The 13,009-nt window shown below is 37.2% G+C and overlaps 2 long non-coding RNA genes and 1 other non-coding gene across 3 annotated transcripts in view; 1 reads left to right on the top strand and 2 right to left on the bottom strand.

Moving 5' to 3' along the window:
• The window catches only part of LOC139834386 (uncharacterized), a 98,080-nt gene that overhangs the window by 21,470 nt on the left and 63,601 nt on the right, over positions 1–13,009 (top strand). The window lies entirely within an intron of this gene.
• The window catches only part of LOC139834388 (uncharacterized), a 96,547-nt gene that overhangs the window by 29,620 nt on the left and 53,918 nt on the right, over positions 1–13,009 (bottom strand). The window lies entirely within an intron of this gene.
• TRNAC-GCA (transfer RNA cysteine (anticodon GCA)) lies at positions 1,692–1,762 on the bottom strand. Its single transcript has one exon. It is a non-coding gene; the product is annotated as a tRNA-Cys (tRNA).

Below are 13,009 nucleotides of genomic sequence, written 5' to 3'. Positions count from 1 at the left end.
AGATAAGATTAAGAAAGATCGTGGATTAGAGGTATAGAAAATAAAAGTGGAAAAAGATTAAAAAAATAGGGAATTCCTAACCCAATCAAAAAAACCATTTTGGTCTTAGTATGGATAGAGGATCTTCCTATTACTATTCCACTCTCAACTATGAATTGATTTGATAGATCCGATATTCATAATATTGAATTGATTCAGTATTATCAGAATGCAAACCCTACCCTTGAATTTACAGGATACCCCTTTTTCCTCTCCATGGGATTACATCCCGAGTTATTGTGAAAATAAAAAATAAAGAGGTTATGGAAGTCAATATTCTCGCATTTATTGCTACTGCACTGTTCATTCTAATTCCTACTGCTTTTTTACTTATTATTTATGTAAAAACAGTCAGCCAAAATGATTAATTGGAATTCTAATTAATCATTGAAGACATCCAAAAAGGGATTAAATAAAAAAAATCCAAGTCTTAAATGAAAGGATCTGGTTGGAATCTTAAAGTGTGGTAGAAAAAACTACATATAGTTTTTTCTACCACACTTTAGAGTTTTTCTATTATATTATCGGAATGAAACTAAAGAAAAAGATTAAAGAATAATGTTTGACAAAATGATTAATGCAAAATGATCAATTAAAGAAAAGAGTTTATACAACAATTCGATTACTCAATCAATTAGTAGTATCCCTAGAGTCCACTCCTCCCCCATACTACTAGTGAAAGAGAGAATGTAAAGACTACCATTAAAGCAGCCCAAGCGAGACTTACTATATCCATCTAAATTATGTCTCCTATTTCTATGAAGGAATTATTCTACTATTGATCAATAATCATAGTGGAATCAAGGGTACAGAGTCAAAAAGGGACTCTCCCCTAAGGCTATGGATCAATCAGTTCAAGGAATTTACCCCTAACAAATTCTTATAGGAATTCCGATAGAATTAGAGAGCATTAAGTATAAATACGATACATAGCCCTTTTTTTTTCATTAAAAAATAGTACAGGAATGATGTCCTGAATAGAAGAAGCGGAAATAGGAATATTTTTGATTCCTTTTGTTTGTTACTCTTTTTTTATTTTTATAAGCAAAGGACGCCCAAATATACCATAAAATTATGGATAGATAAATATTTATTGGATACTATACCTACCTTACCCATGTTTATTTTTGACCTAAAGCCTACAGCCCTGCTTTCTATCATTCTATGAAAGAATGAAGAGACTTTATCCACAACACAAATCATAAATTAATTTATGATCGGCCTATTTAATCTGATTATCCCTCGAATAAGTAGTCCTTACTTTAGTGTATGTAGGTAAAATAAGATGTATGATAATGTATGATAATTAGGAAGTCTTGGTATTCCTTCACGGAGTCCCTTCTTCAATCTTAAATTGAAAAAAAAAGAAATGCCCCTTAGGGGCATTTCTTTGGATACCAAGATTTTTGGGATCTTAGCCTCGTCGTTTTCAATTCTCAAATCGAACCAATATCCCTATTGGTAACCATTTTGGCCACTACCCCCAAAACAAACCCTAGTTTGAGGATAGAACTATGGTATGGATTCTCAAAACCCAGTATCAGCAGGCCTAGTTACTCTCTTCCCCGAACTTATGCAGAGTACGAATTTATCGAGTTCGATCAGTACTATAAAACCTAAGTATTTTATTAAACTTAAGTATTTTATTGATGAGGCGGCACCCAGATTTGAACTGGGGATAAAGGATTTGCAGTCCCCTGCCTTACCGCTTGGCCATGCCGCCAAAAAATCCGAGGGAAAATCGAGAAAAGAGGAAGTATTCATCCACGTTTTCTTACGAAAAACCCTTTTATTTTGAATATAATTCTACTTACTTTTTTTCCAATCTAAAAAAAAAAAAGATTCCTGCTTTTTTTGCTCCAGTTTCTATTACTCTCTTCAATAGATTCTATCTTAAAACATACATTGTTAACACAATAAAACTTTCTGTTTCTTTCTATTGAGATTAAAAAGGAGAAAAAGTGGATTTATAGTCACAGGCTTAAAAATTCAGAACAAATTGGAACCATTAACTAGAATTCTATCTTTTTTTAATTGCAGTAGTGAACGACTCTTAAACTTAAATAGGTATTATCTCCCCCGTCCTTTTCTTTTAATGGCATAATAAAATTATTATGGCTTTATGCCTAATCCGTGTATAGATAAACTCTAGGCCTGAACAGCATTATTATCCAAAGATCCCCCTTATGTACATATCTCTATGGGGAATCGTGCTTTCATTTTTCAAAGCATTAAATATCTTGAATAAAAAAAAAGGAAATTTGCTCTGATATAGAGTATAACCTGACTATCTTGGTCTGTCCAAGTGAAAGAAATTACGATAAAAGAAAAGCATGGCTATGTGGAGAGGTAGATAACTAGATTGGCATGTACTTAAAAAAAGGACTTACTTTATTTTATAATTCTACAAGGAAATCCTAAATTTTATAGCAATTCTACTACTCCAAAATAAAAAAGAACCCGCAAATTCTTTTTTGAAATTTAAAGTAAGCGCGCTATTCTAAATCGAAGTAAAGCCAAACTTTCTCAAACTTTCTAGTCTATTTATTATATTAAATTATGGCTTTATTACATTAATAGAAAGGAAATAAAATGAGAAATCTTTGCCATCCAATCTGATTAGAATATCATGAAAGTCTAATTGGCATAATTTTTTTCTAGGAATGTTTTATCAATTCATTTTCATTCCATTTGTACCCCTGGCAAACTCGAACTTTCGTAAAAATGGTCTCTATTCATATGTATGAAATACATATATGAAATACGTATGTGGAGTTCCCTAGAATTTCATGTGATTCAGTAAACAGAATATAGATTCCATGATTGCTAGATCGATCCGTAGGGATTGATGAAGAATGAGCTGATAATGGAATTTTTCTTTGATAAACAGGAAACTTAAGATTAAGATGCTCCGGAATGGAAACGAGGGAATGTCCACAATACCCGGATTTAGTCAGATCCAATTCGAGGGATTTTGCAGGTTCATTAATCAAGCCCTGGCAGAAGAACTTAACAAGTTTCCAGCAATTAAAGATCCAGATCACGAAATTGCATTTCAATTATTTGCGAAAGGATATCAATTGCTAGAACCCTCGATAAAAGAAAGGGATGCTGTGTATGAATCACTTACCTATTCTTCCGAATTATATGTATCCGCGAGATTAATTTTCGGTTTCGATGTGCAAAAGCAAACCATTTCTATTGGAAACATTCCTATAATGAATTCCTTAGGAACCTTTATTATAAATGGAATATACCGAATTGTGATCAATCAAATATTGCTAAGTCCTGGTATTTACTACCGCTCGGAATTAGATCATAAGGGAATTTCTATCTACACCGGGACTATAATATCAGATTGGGGAGGAAGATCAGAATTAGCAATTGATAAAAAAGAAAGGATATGGGCTCGCGTGAGTAGAAAACAAAAGATATCTATTCTAGTTCTATCATCAGCTATGGGTTCGAATCTAAGAGAAATTCTAGATAATGTTTCCTACCCTGAAATTTTTTTGTCTTTCCCGAATGCTAAGGAAAAGAAGAGGATTGAGTCAAAAGAAAAAGCTATTTTGGAGTTTTATCAACAATTTGCTTGTGTAGGTGGGGACCTGGTATTTTCGGAGTCCTTATGTGAGGAATTACAAAAGAAATTTTTTCAGCAAAAATGTGAATTAGGAAGGATTGGTCGCCGAAATATGAATCGGAGGCTTAATCTTGATATACCTCAGAACAATACATTCTTGTTACCACGAGATGTATTGGCCGCTACAGATCATTTGATTGGAATGAAATTTGGAACGGGTATACTTGACGATGACGATATGAATCACTTGAAAAATAAACGTATTCGTTCGGTTGCGGATCTGTTACAAGATCAATTTGGACTGGCTCTTGGTCGTTTACAACATGCAGTTCAAAAAACTATCCGTAGAGTATTCATACGTCAATCGAAACCGACTCCCCAAACTTTGGTAACTCCAACTTCAACTTCGATTTTATTAATAACTACTTATGAGACCTTTTTTGGCACATACCCGTTATCTCAAGTTTTTGATCAAACGAATCCATTGACACAAACTGTTCATGGGCGAAAAGTGAGCTGTTTAGGTCCTGGAGGGTTGACAGGGAGAACTTCAAGTTTTCGGAGCCGAGATATTCATCCGAGTCACTATGGGCGTATTTGTCCAATTGACACGTCTGAAGGAATCAATGTTGGACTTACTGGATCCTTAGCAATTCATGCGAGAATTAATCACTTGTGGGGATCCATAGAGAGCCCGTTTTATGAAATATCTGCTGAGAAAGCAAAAAAAAAAAAATCAAGACAGGTAGTTTATCTATCACCAAATAGAGATGAATATTATATGATAGCAGCAGGAAATTCTTTGTCCTTGAATCAAGGTATTCAGGAAGAGCAGGTTGTTCCAGCTAGATACCGTCAAGAATTCCTGACTATTGCATGGGAACAGATTCATGTTAGAAGTATTTTTCCTTTCCAATATTTTTCTATTGGAGGTTCTCTCATTCCTTTTATTGAGCACAATGATGCGAATCGGGCTTTAATGAGTTCTAATATGCAGCGCCAAGCAGTTCCCCTTTCTCGGTCCGAGAAGTGCATTGTTGGAACTGGATTGGAACGCCAAACAGCTCTAGATTCGGGGGTTTCCGTTATAGCCGAACGCGAGGGAAAGATCCTTTCTACTGATAGTCATAAGATCCTTTTATCAAGTAGTGGGAAGACTCTAAGTATTCCTTTAGTTAACCACCGTCGCTCTAACAAAAATAATTGTATGCACCAAAAATCGCGGGTTCCACGGGGTAAATCCATTAAAAAAGGACAAATTTTAGCAGAGGGAGCTGCTACAGTTGGGGGGGAACTTGCTTTAGGAAAAAACGTATTAGTAGCTTATATGCCATGGGAAGGTTACAATTTTGAAGACGCAGTACTAATTAGCGAACGTTTGGTATATGAAGATATTTATACCTCTTTTCACATCCGGAAATATGAAATTCAGACGGATACGACAAGCCAAGGCTCCGCTGAAAAAATAACTAAAGAAATACCACATCTAGAAGCACATTTACTCCGCAATTTGGACAGAAATGGAGTGGTTAGGTTGGGATCCTGGGTAGAAACTAGTGATATTTTAGTAGGTAAATTAACGCCTCAGATAGCGAGTGAATCGTCGTATATCGCGGAAGCTGGATTACTACGGGCCATATTTGGCCTTGAGGTATCCACTTCAAAAGAAACTTCTCTCAAATTACCTATAGGCGGAAGAGGGCGCGTTATCGATGTGAAATGGATCCAGAGGGACCCCCTCGACATAATGGTTCGTGTATATATTTTACAGAAACGTGAAATCAAAGTTGGGGATAAAGTAGCTGGAAGACATGGGAATAAGGGAATCATTTCCAAAATTTTGCCTAGGCAAGATATGCCCTATTTGCAAGATGGAACACCTGTTGATATGGTCTTCAATCCCTTAGGAGTACCCTCCCGAATGAATGTGGGACAAATATTTGAAAGCTCGCTCGGATTAGCGGGGGATCTGCTAAAGAAACATTATAGAATAGCACCCTTTGATGAGAGATATGAGCAAGAGGCTTCAAGAAAACTTGTGTTTTCAGAATTATATGAAGCCAGTAAAGAAACAAAAAATCCATGGGTATTTGAACCCGAGTACCCGGGAAAAAGCAGAATATTTGATGGAAGAACAGGAGACCCCTTCGAACAACCTGTTCTAATAGGGAAGTCCTATATCTTAAAATTAATTCATCAAGTTGATGAGAAAATTCATGGGCGTTCGACTGGGCCCTACTCACTTGTTACACAACAACCCGTTAGAGGAAGAGCCAAGCAAGGGGGACAACGAGTAGGAGAAATGGAAGTTTGGGCTTTAGAAGGATTTGGTGTTGCTCATATTTTACAAGAGATACTTACTTATAAGTCTGACCATCTTATAGCTCGCCAAGAAATACTTAATGCTACGATCTGGGGAAAAAGAATACCTAATCACGAGGATCCTCCAGAATCTTTTCGAGTGCTCGTTCGAGAACTACGATCTTTGGCTCTAGAACTGAATCATTTCCTTGTATCTGAGAAGAACTTCCAGGTTACTAGGGAGGAAGTTTGATCGGAATAAATATAAATTCTTTTCTTATTTCTATTTTATGATTGACCAATATAAACATCAACAACTTCAAATTGGACTCGTTTCCCCTCAACAAATAAAGGCTTGGGCTAACAAAAACCTACCTAATGGAGAAGTCGTTGGCGAAGTCACAAGGCCCTCTACTTTTCATTATAAAACCGATAAACCAGAAAAAGATGGATTGTTTTGCGAAAGAATCTTTGGACCCATAAAAAGCGGAATTTGCGCTTGTGGCAATTCTCGAGCGAGCGGAGCTGAGAACGAAGACGAAAGATTTTGCCAAAAATGCGGAGTAGAATTTGTGGATTCTCGGATACGAAGATATCAAATGGGATACATCAAACTCGCATGTCCCGTGACTCATGTGTGGTATTTGAAAGGTCTTCCTAGTTATATCGCGAATCTTTTAGATAAACCTCTTAAGAAGTTGGAAGGCCTAGTATACGGCGATTTCTCTTTTGCTAGGCCCAGCACTAAAAAACCCACTTTTTTACGATTACGAGGTTTATTCGAAGAGGAAATTGCATCCTGTAACCACAGCATTTCTCCCTTTTTTTCTACCCCAGGCTTTGCAACATTTCGAAATCGGGAAATTGCAACAGGAGCAGGTGCTATTAGAGAACAATTAGCAGATTTGGATTTGCGAATTATTATAGAGAATTCCTTGGTCGAATGGAAGGAATTAGAAGACGAGGGGTATAGTGGAGATGAATGGGAAGATAGAAAAAGACGAATAAGAAAAGTTTTTTTGATTAGACGCATGCAATTGGCGAAACATTTTATTCAAACAAATGTAGAACCAGAATGGATGGTTTTGTGCTTATTACCGGTTCTTCCTCCCGAATTGAGACCCATTGTTTATAGGTCTGGAGATAAAGTAGTAACTTCGGACATTAATGAACTTTATAAGAGAGTTATCCGTCGGAACAACAACCTTGCCTATCTATTAAAAAGAAGTGAATTAGCGCCAGCAGATTTAGTAATGTGCCAGGAAAAATTGGTACAAGAAGCCGTGGATACACTTCTTGATAGTGGGTCCCGCGGGCAACCGATGAGGGATGGTCACAATAAAGTATACAAATCACTTTCAGATGTAATTGAAGGTAAAGAAGGAAGGTTTCGCGAGACTCTGCTTGGGAAACGGGTCGATTACTCGGGGCGTTCTGTCATTGTTGTGGGTCCTTCGCTTTCATTACATCAATGTGGATTACCTCTAGAGATAGCAATAAAGCTTTTTCAGCTATTTGTAATTCGCGATTTAATCACGAAACGCGCTACTTCTAATGTAAGGATTGCTAAAAGGAAAATTTGGGAAAAGGAACCCATTGTATGGGAAATACTTCAAGAAGTTATGCGAGGACATCCTGTACTGTTAAATAGAGCACCTACCCTGCATAGATTAGGCATACAGGCTTTTCAACCCACTTTAGTAGAGGGGCGTACTATTTCTTTACACCCATTAGTGTGTAAGGGTTTCAATGCAGACTTTGATGGGGATCAAATGGCTGTTCATCTACCTTTATCCTTAGAAGCTCAGGCGGAAGCCCGTTTACTTATGTTTTCTCATATGAATCTCTTATCTCCCGCTATCGGAGATCCTATTTGCGTACCAACCCAAGACATGCTTATCGGGCTTTATGTATTAACGATTGGAAACCGCCGAGGTATTTGTGCAAATAGATATAATAGTTGCGTAAACTATCCAACTAAAAAAGTTAATTACAATATGAAAGATAAAGAACCCCACTTTTCTAGTTCTTATGATGCACTGGGAGCTTATAGACAGAAACTCATCAGTTTAGACAGTCCCTTGTGGCTACGATGGAAACTGGATCAACGCGTCATTGGGTCAAGAGAAGTTCCGATTGAAGTTCAATATGAATCTTTGGGGACTTATCATGAGATTTATGCCCACTATCTAATAGTGGGAAATAGAAAAAAAGAAATTCGTTCTATATACATTCGAACCACTCTTGGTCATATTTCTTTTTATAGAGAACTAGAGGAAGCCATACAAGGATTTAGTCAGGCCTATTCATACACTATCTAAACCAGGAAGTTAGATTCGGCGATGCCCCTCCCCTTTCGGGGGGCATTCCGATTTCCCTAGTATCATCATTTTTGCCGCGCGAATTCAGATTGAGATTAAGGAAATGAAGTTAATTAAATTTTCAAATCACTGACTCAAGCCCATTGTCGAATCCTACTCAGCAATTGTCGAATCCTACTCAGCCGAAAAGGGGGTACTTATGTATGGCGGAACGGGCCAATCTGGTCTTTCATAATAAAGAGATAGACGGAACTGGTATGAAACGGCTTATTAGCAGATTAATAGATCATTTTGGAATGGGATATACATCCCATATACTGGATCAACTAAAGACTCTGGGCTTCCATCAAGCCACTACTACATCCATTTCGTTAGGAATCGAGGATCTTTTAACAATACCCTCTAAGGGATGGTTAGTCCAAGACGCGGAACAACAGAGTTTTCTTTTGGAGAAACACTATTATTATGGGGCGATACACGCGGTAGAAAAATTACGCCAATCCGTTGAGATATGGTATGCGACAAGTGAATATTTGAAACAAGAAATGAATTCGAATTTTCGGATAACGGATCCTTCTAATCCAGTCTATCTAATGTCTTTTTCAGGAGCCAGAGGAAATGCATCTCAGGTACACCAATTAGTAGGTATGAGAGGATTAATGGCGGACCCTCAAGGACAAATGATTGATTTACCTATTCAAAGCAATTTACGCGAGGGACTTTCTTTGACAGAATATATAATTTCCTGCTATGGAGCTCGCAAAGGGGTTGTAGATACTGCTGTACGAACAGCAGATGCTGGATATCTTACACGTAGACTTGTTGAAGTAGTTCAACATATTATTGTGCGTAGAAGAGATTGTGGTACTATCCGAGGTATTTCTGTGAGTCCTCAAAATGGGATGACGGAAAAACTTTTTGTCCAAACACTAATTGGTCGTGTATTAGCAGACGATATATATATCGGTTCACGATGCATTGCCGCTCGAAATCAAGATATTGGAATTGGATTAGTCAATCGATTCATAACTGCCTTTCGAGCACAACCATTTCTAGCACAACCAATATATATTAGAACCCCCTTTACTTGCCGGAGCACTTCTTGGATCTGTCAATTATGTTATGGCCGGAGTCCCACTCATAGTGATCTGGTCGAATTGGGAGAAGCCGTAGGTATTATTGCGGGTCAATCAATTGGGGAGCCAGGTACTCAACTAACATTAAGAACTTTTCATACTGGCGGAGTATTCACAGGGGGTACTGCTGACCTTGTACGATCCCCTTCGAATGGAAAAATCCAATTCACTGAGAATTTGGTTCACCCCACGCGTACCCGTCATGGACAGCCTGCTTTTCTATGTTATATAGACTTGCATGTAACTATTCAGAGTCAGGATATTCTATATAGTGTAAATATTCCCTCAAAAAGCTTGATTCTAGTGCAAAATGATCAATATGTAAAATCTGAACAAGTAATTGCGGAGATTCGTGCCGGAACCCCCACTTTACATTTTAAAGAAAGGGTACAAAAGCATATTTATTCCGAATCAGACGGCGAAATGCACTGGAGTACTGATGTTTACCATGCGCCCGAATATCAATATGGTAATCTTCGTCGATTACCAAAAACAAGCCATTTATGGATATTGTCAGTAAGTAGATGCAGATCCAGTATAGCGTCTTTTTCACTCCACAAGGATCAAGATCAAATGAATACTTATGGTAAAAAAGATAGGGAAATTTTTGATTATTCAACGTTGGTTCGAATCATGCCTAATGGCCATTGGAATTTGATCTATCCTTCTATTTTTAAAGAGAATTCAGATTTGTTAGCGAAAAAGCGAAGAAATAGGTTCGTCATTCCATTACAATATCATCAAGAACAAGAGAAAGAACTAATATCCTGTTTGGGGATTTCGATTGAAATACCCTTTATGGGTGTTTTACATAGAAATACTATTTTTGCTTATTTTGACGATCCACGATACAGAAAAGATAAAAAGGGTTCCGGAATTGTTAAATTTAGATATAGGACCCTAGAGGAAGAATATAGGACTCGAGAAGAAGACTCAGAAGACGAATATGAGACCCTAGAAGAGGAATATAGGACCCGAGAGGACGAATACGAATATGAAACCCTAGAAGACGAATATGGAAGCCCAGAGAACGAATATGGGAACCCAGAGAACGAATATAGGACTTTAGAGAAAGACTCAGAAGACGAATATGGGAGCCCAGAGAGTAAATATGGAACTCTAGAGGAAGACTCAGAAGACGACTATGGGAGTCCCGGGGAAAGCTCAGAGGACAAATATGGGACTTTAGAGGAAGACTTAGAAGAGGAATCCGAGGACGAATACGAGAGCCCAGAGGAAGATTCTATCTTCAAAAAGGAAGGTTTGATTGAGCATCGAGGAACAAAAGAATTTAGTCTAAAATACCAAAAAGAAGTAGATCGGTTTTTTTTCATTCTTCAAGAACTGCATATCTTGCCGAGATCCTCATCCCTAAAGGTACTTGACAATAGTATTATTGGAGTGGATACACAACTCACAAAAAATACAAGAAGTCGACTAGGTGGACTGGTCCGAGTGAAGAGAAAAAAAAGCCATACAGAACTCAAAATATTTTCCGGCGATATTCATTTTCCTGAAGAGGCAGATAAGGTATTAGGCGGCTGTTTGATACCACCAGAAAGACAAAAAAAGGATTCTAAGGAATCAAAAAAAAGCAAAAATTGGGTCTATGTTCAACGGAAAAAAATTATCAAGAGCAAGGAAAAGTATTTTGTTTCCATTCGCCCTGCAGTCGCATATGAAATGGACGAAGGGAGAAATTTAGCAACACTTTTCCCGCAAGATCTCTTGCAAGAAGAAGATAATCTCCAACTTCGACTTGTCAATTTTATTTCTCATGAAAATAGCAAGTTAACTCAAAGAATTTATCACACAAATAGTCAATTTGTTAGAACTTGCTTAGTAGTGAATTGGGAACAAGAAAAAAAAGAGAAGGCTGGTGCTTCCCTTGTTGAGGTAAGAGCAAATGATCTTATTCGCGATTTCCTAAGAATTGAGTTAATCAAGTGCACTATTTCATATACACGAAAAAGGTATGATAGGACAAGTGCAGGACCAATTCCTCATAATAGGTTAGATCACACCAATCTAAATTCCTTTTATTCCAAGGCGAAGATTGAATCACTTAGCCAACATCAAGAAGCTATTGGCACCTTGTTGAATCGAAATAAAGAATACCAATCTTTGATGATTTTGTCGGCATCCAACTGTTCTCAAATTGGTTTATTCAAGAACCCAAAACATCCCAATACGATAAAAGAATTGAATCGTAGAATTCCTATTCGAGAAATTTTTGGGCCCTTAGGCGTTATTGTCCCTAGTATATCGAATTTTTCTTCATCTTACTATTTACTAACGCATAATAAGATCCTGTTAAAAAAATATTTGTTTCTTGACAATTTGAAACAAACCTTCCAAGTACTTCAAGGACTTAAATACTCTTTAATAGATGAAAATAAAAGGATTTCTAATTTCGATAGTAACATAATGTTGGATCCATTCCTTTTGAATTGTCACTTTGTCCATCATGATTCTTGGGAGGAGACATCGGCAATAATTCACCTTGGACAACTTATTTGTGAAAATGTATGCCTATTTAAATCGCACATAAAAAAATCTGGTCAAATTTTCATTATTAATATGGATTCCTTTGTTATAAGAGCAGCTAAACCTTATTTGGCCACTACAGGAGCAACTGTTAATGGTCATTATGGAGAAATCCTTTACAAGGGCGATAGGTTAGTTACGTTTATATATGAAAAATCGAGATCTAGTGACATAACGCAAGGTCTTCCAAAAGTGGAACAAATCTTTGAAGCGCGTTCAATTGATTCATTATCCCCGAATCTCGAAAGGAGAATTGAGGATTGGAATGAGCGTATACCAAGAATTCTTGGGATCCCCTGGGGATTCTTGATTGGAGCTGAGCTAACCATAGCCCAAAGTCGTATTTCTTTGGTTAATAAAATCCAAAAAGTTTATCGATCCCAAGGGGTACAGATCCATAATAGACATATAGAGATTATTATACGCCAAGTAACATCAAAAGTGCGGGTTTCCGAAGATGGAATGTCTAATGTTTTTTCACCTGGGGAATTAATCGGACTATTGCGAGCGGAACGAGCAGGGCGAGCTTTGGATGAATCGATCTATTATCGGGCAATTTTATTGGGAATAACAAGGGCTTCCCTGAATACCCAAAGTTTCATATCTGAAGCAAGTTTTCAAGAAACTGCTCGAGTTTTAGCAAAAGCTGCCCTACGAGGTCGCATTGATTGGTTGAAAGGGTTGAAAGAAAACGTAGTTCTGGGGGGGATTATACCCGTTGGTACCGGATTCCAAAAATTTGTCCATCGTTCCCCACAAGACAAGAACCTTTATTTTGAAATTCAAAAACAAAATCTATTCGCGTCGGAAATGAGAGATTTTTTGTTTCTCCATACAGAATTAGTTTCTTCAGATTCTGACATAACAAACAATTTCTATGAGACATTAGAACCCCCATTTACCCCCATTTATACGAGTTAAGGATACATAAAGGAGATTTTTTTACTTTACTAGACTTTTGAACTTAGAACACTAAACGGGTCCAATTTTATATTTTAATTAAGTAAAAGAATTTAGTTAATTCATTAAGGTTATGTTTATACAATGTATCAATGGCCAACTCTCAGTAGAAGGTTCCTTCG

The sequence above is a fragment of the Lolium perenne genome, unplaced genomic scaffold, assembly GCF_019359855.2.
Source record: "Lolium perenne isolate Kyuss_39 unplaced genomic scaffold, Kyuss_2.0 unplaced48, whole genome shotgun sequence".
Classification (NCBI taxonomy): domain Eukaryota; kingdom Viridiplantae; phylum Streptophyta; class Magnoliopsida; order Poales; family Poaceae; genus Lolium; species Lolium perenne.
This window is presented reverse-complemented; position numbering and strand designations above follow the sequence as displayed.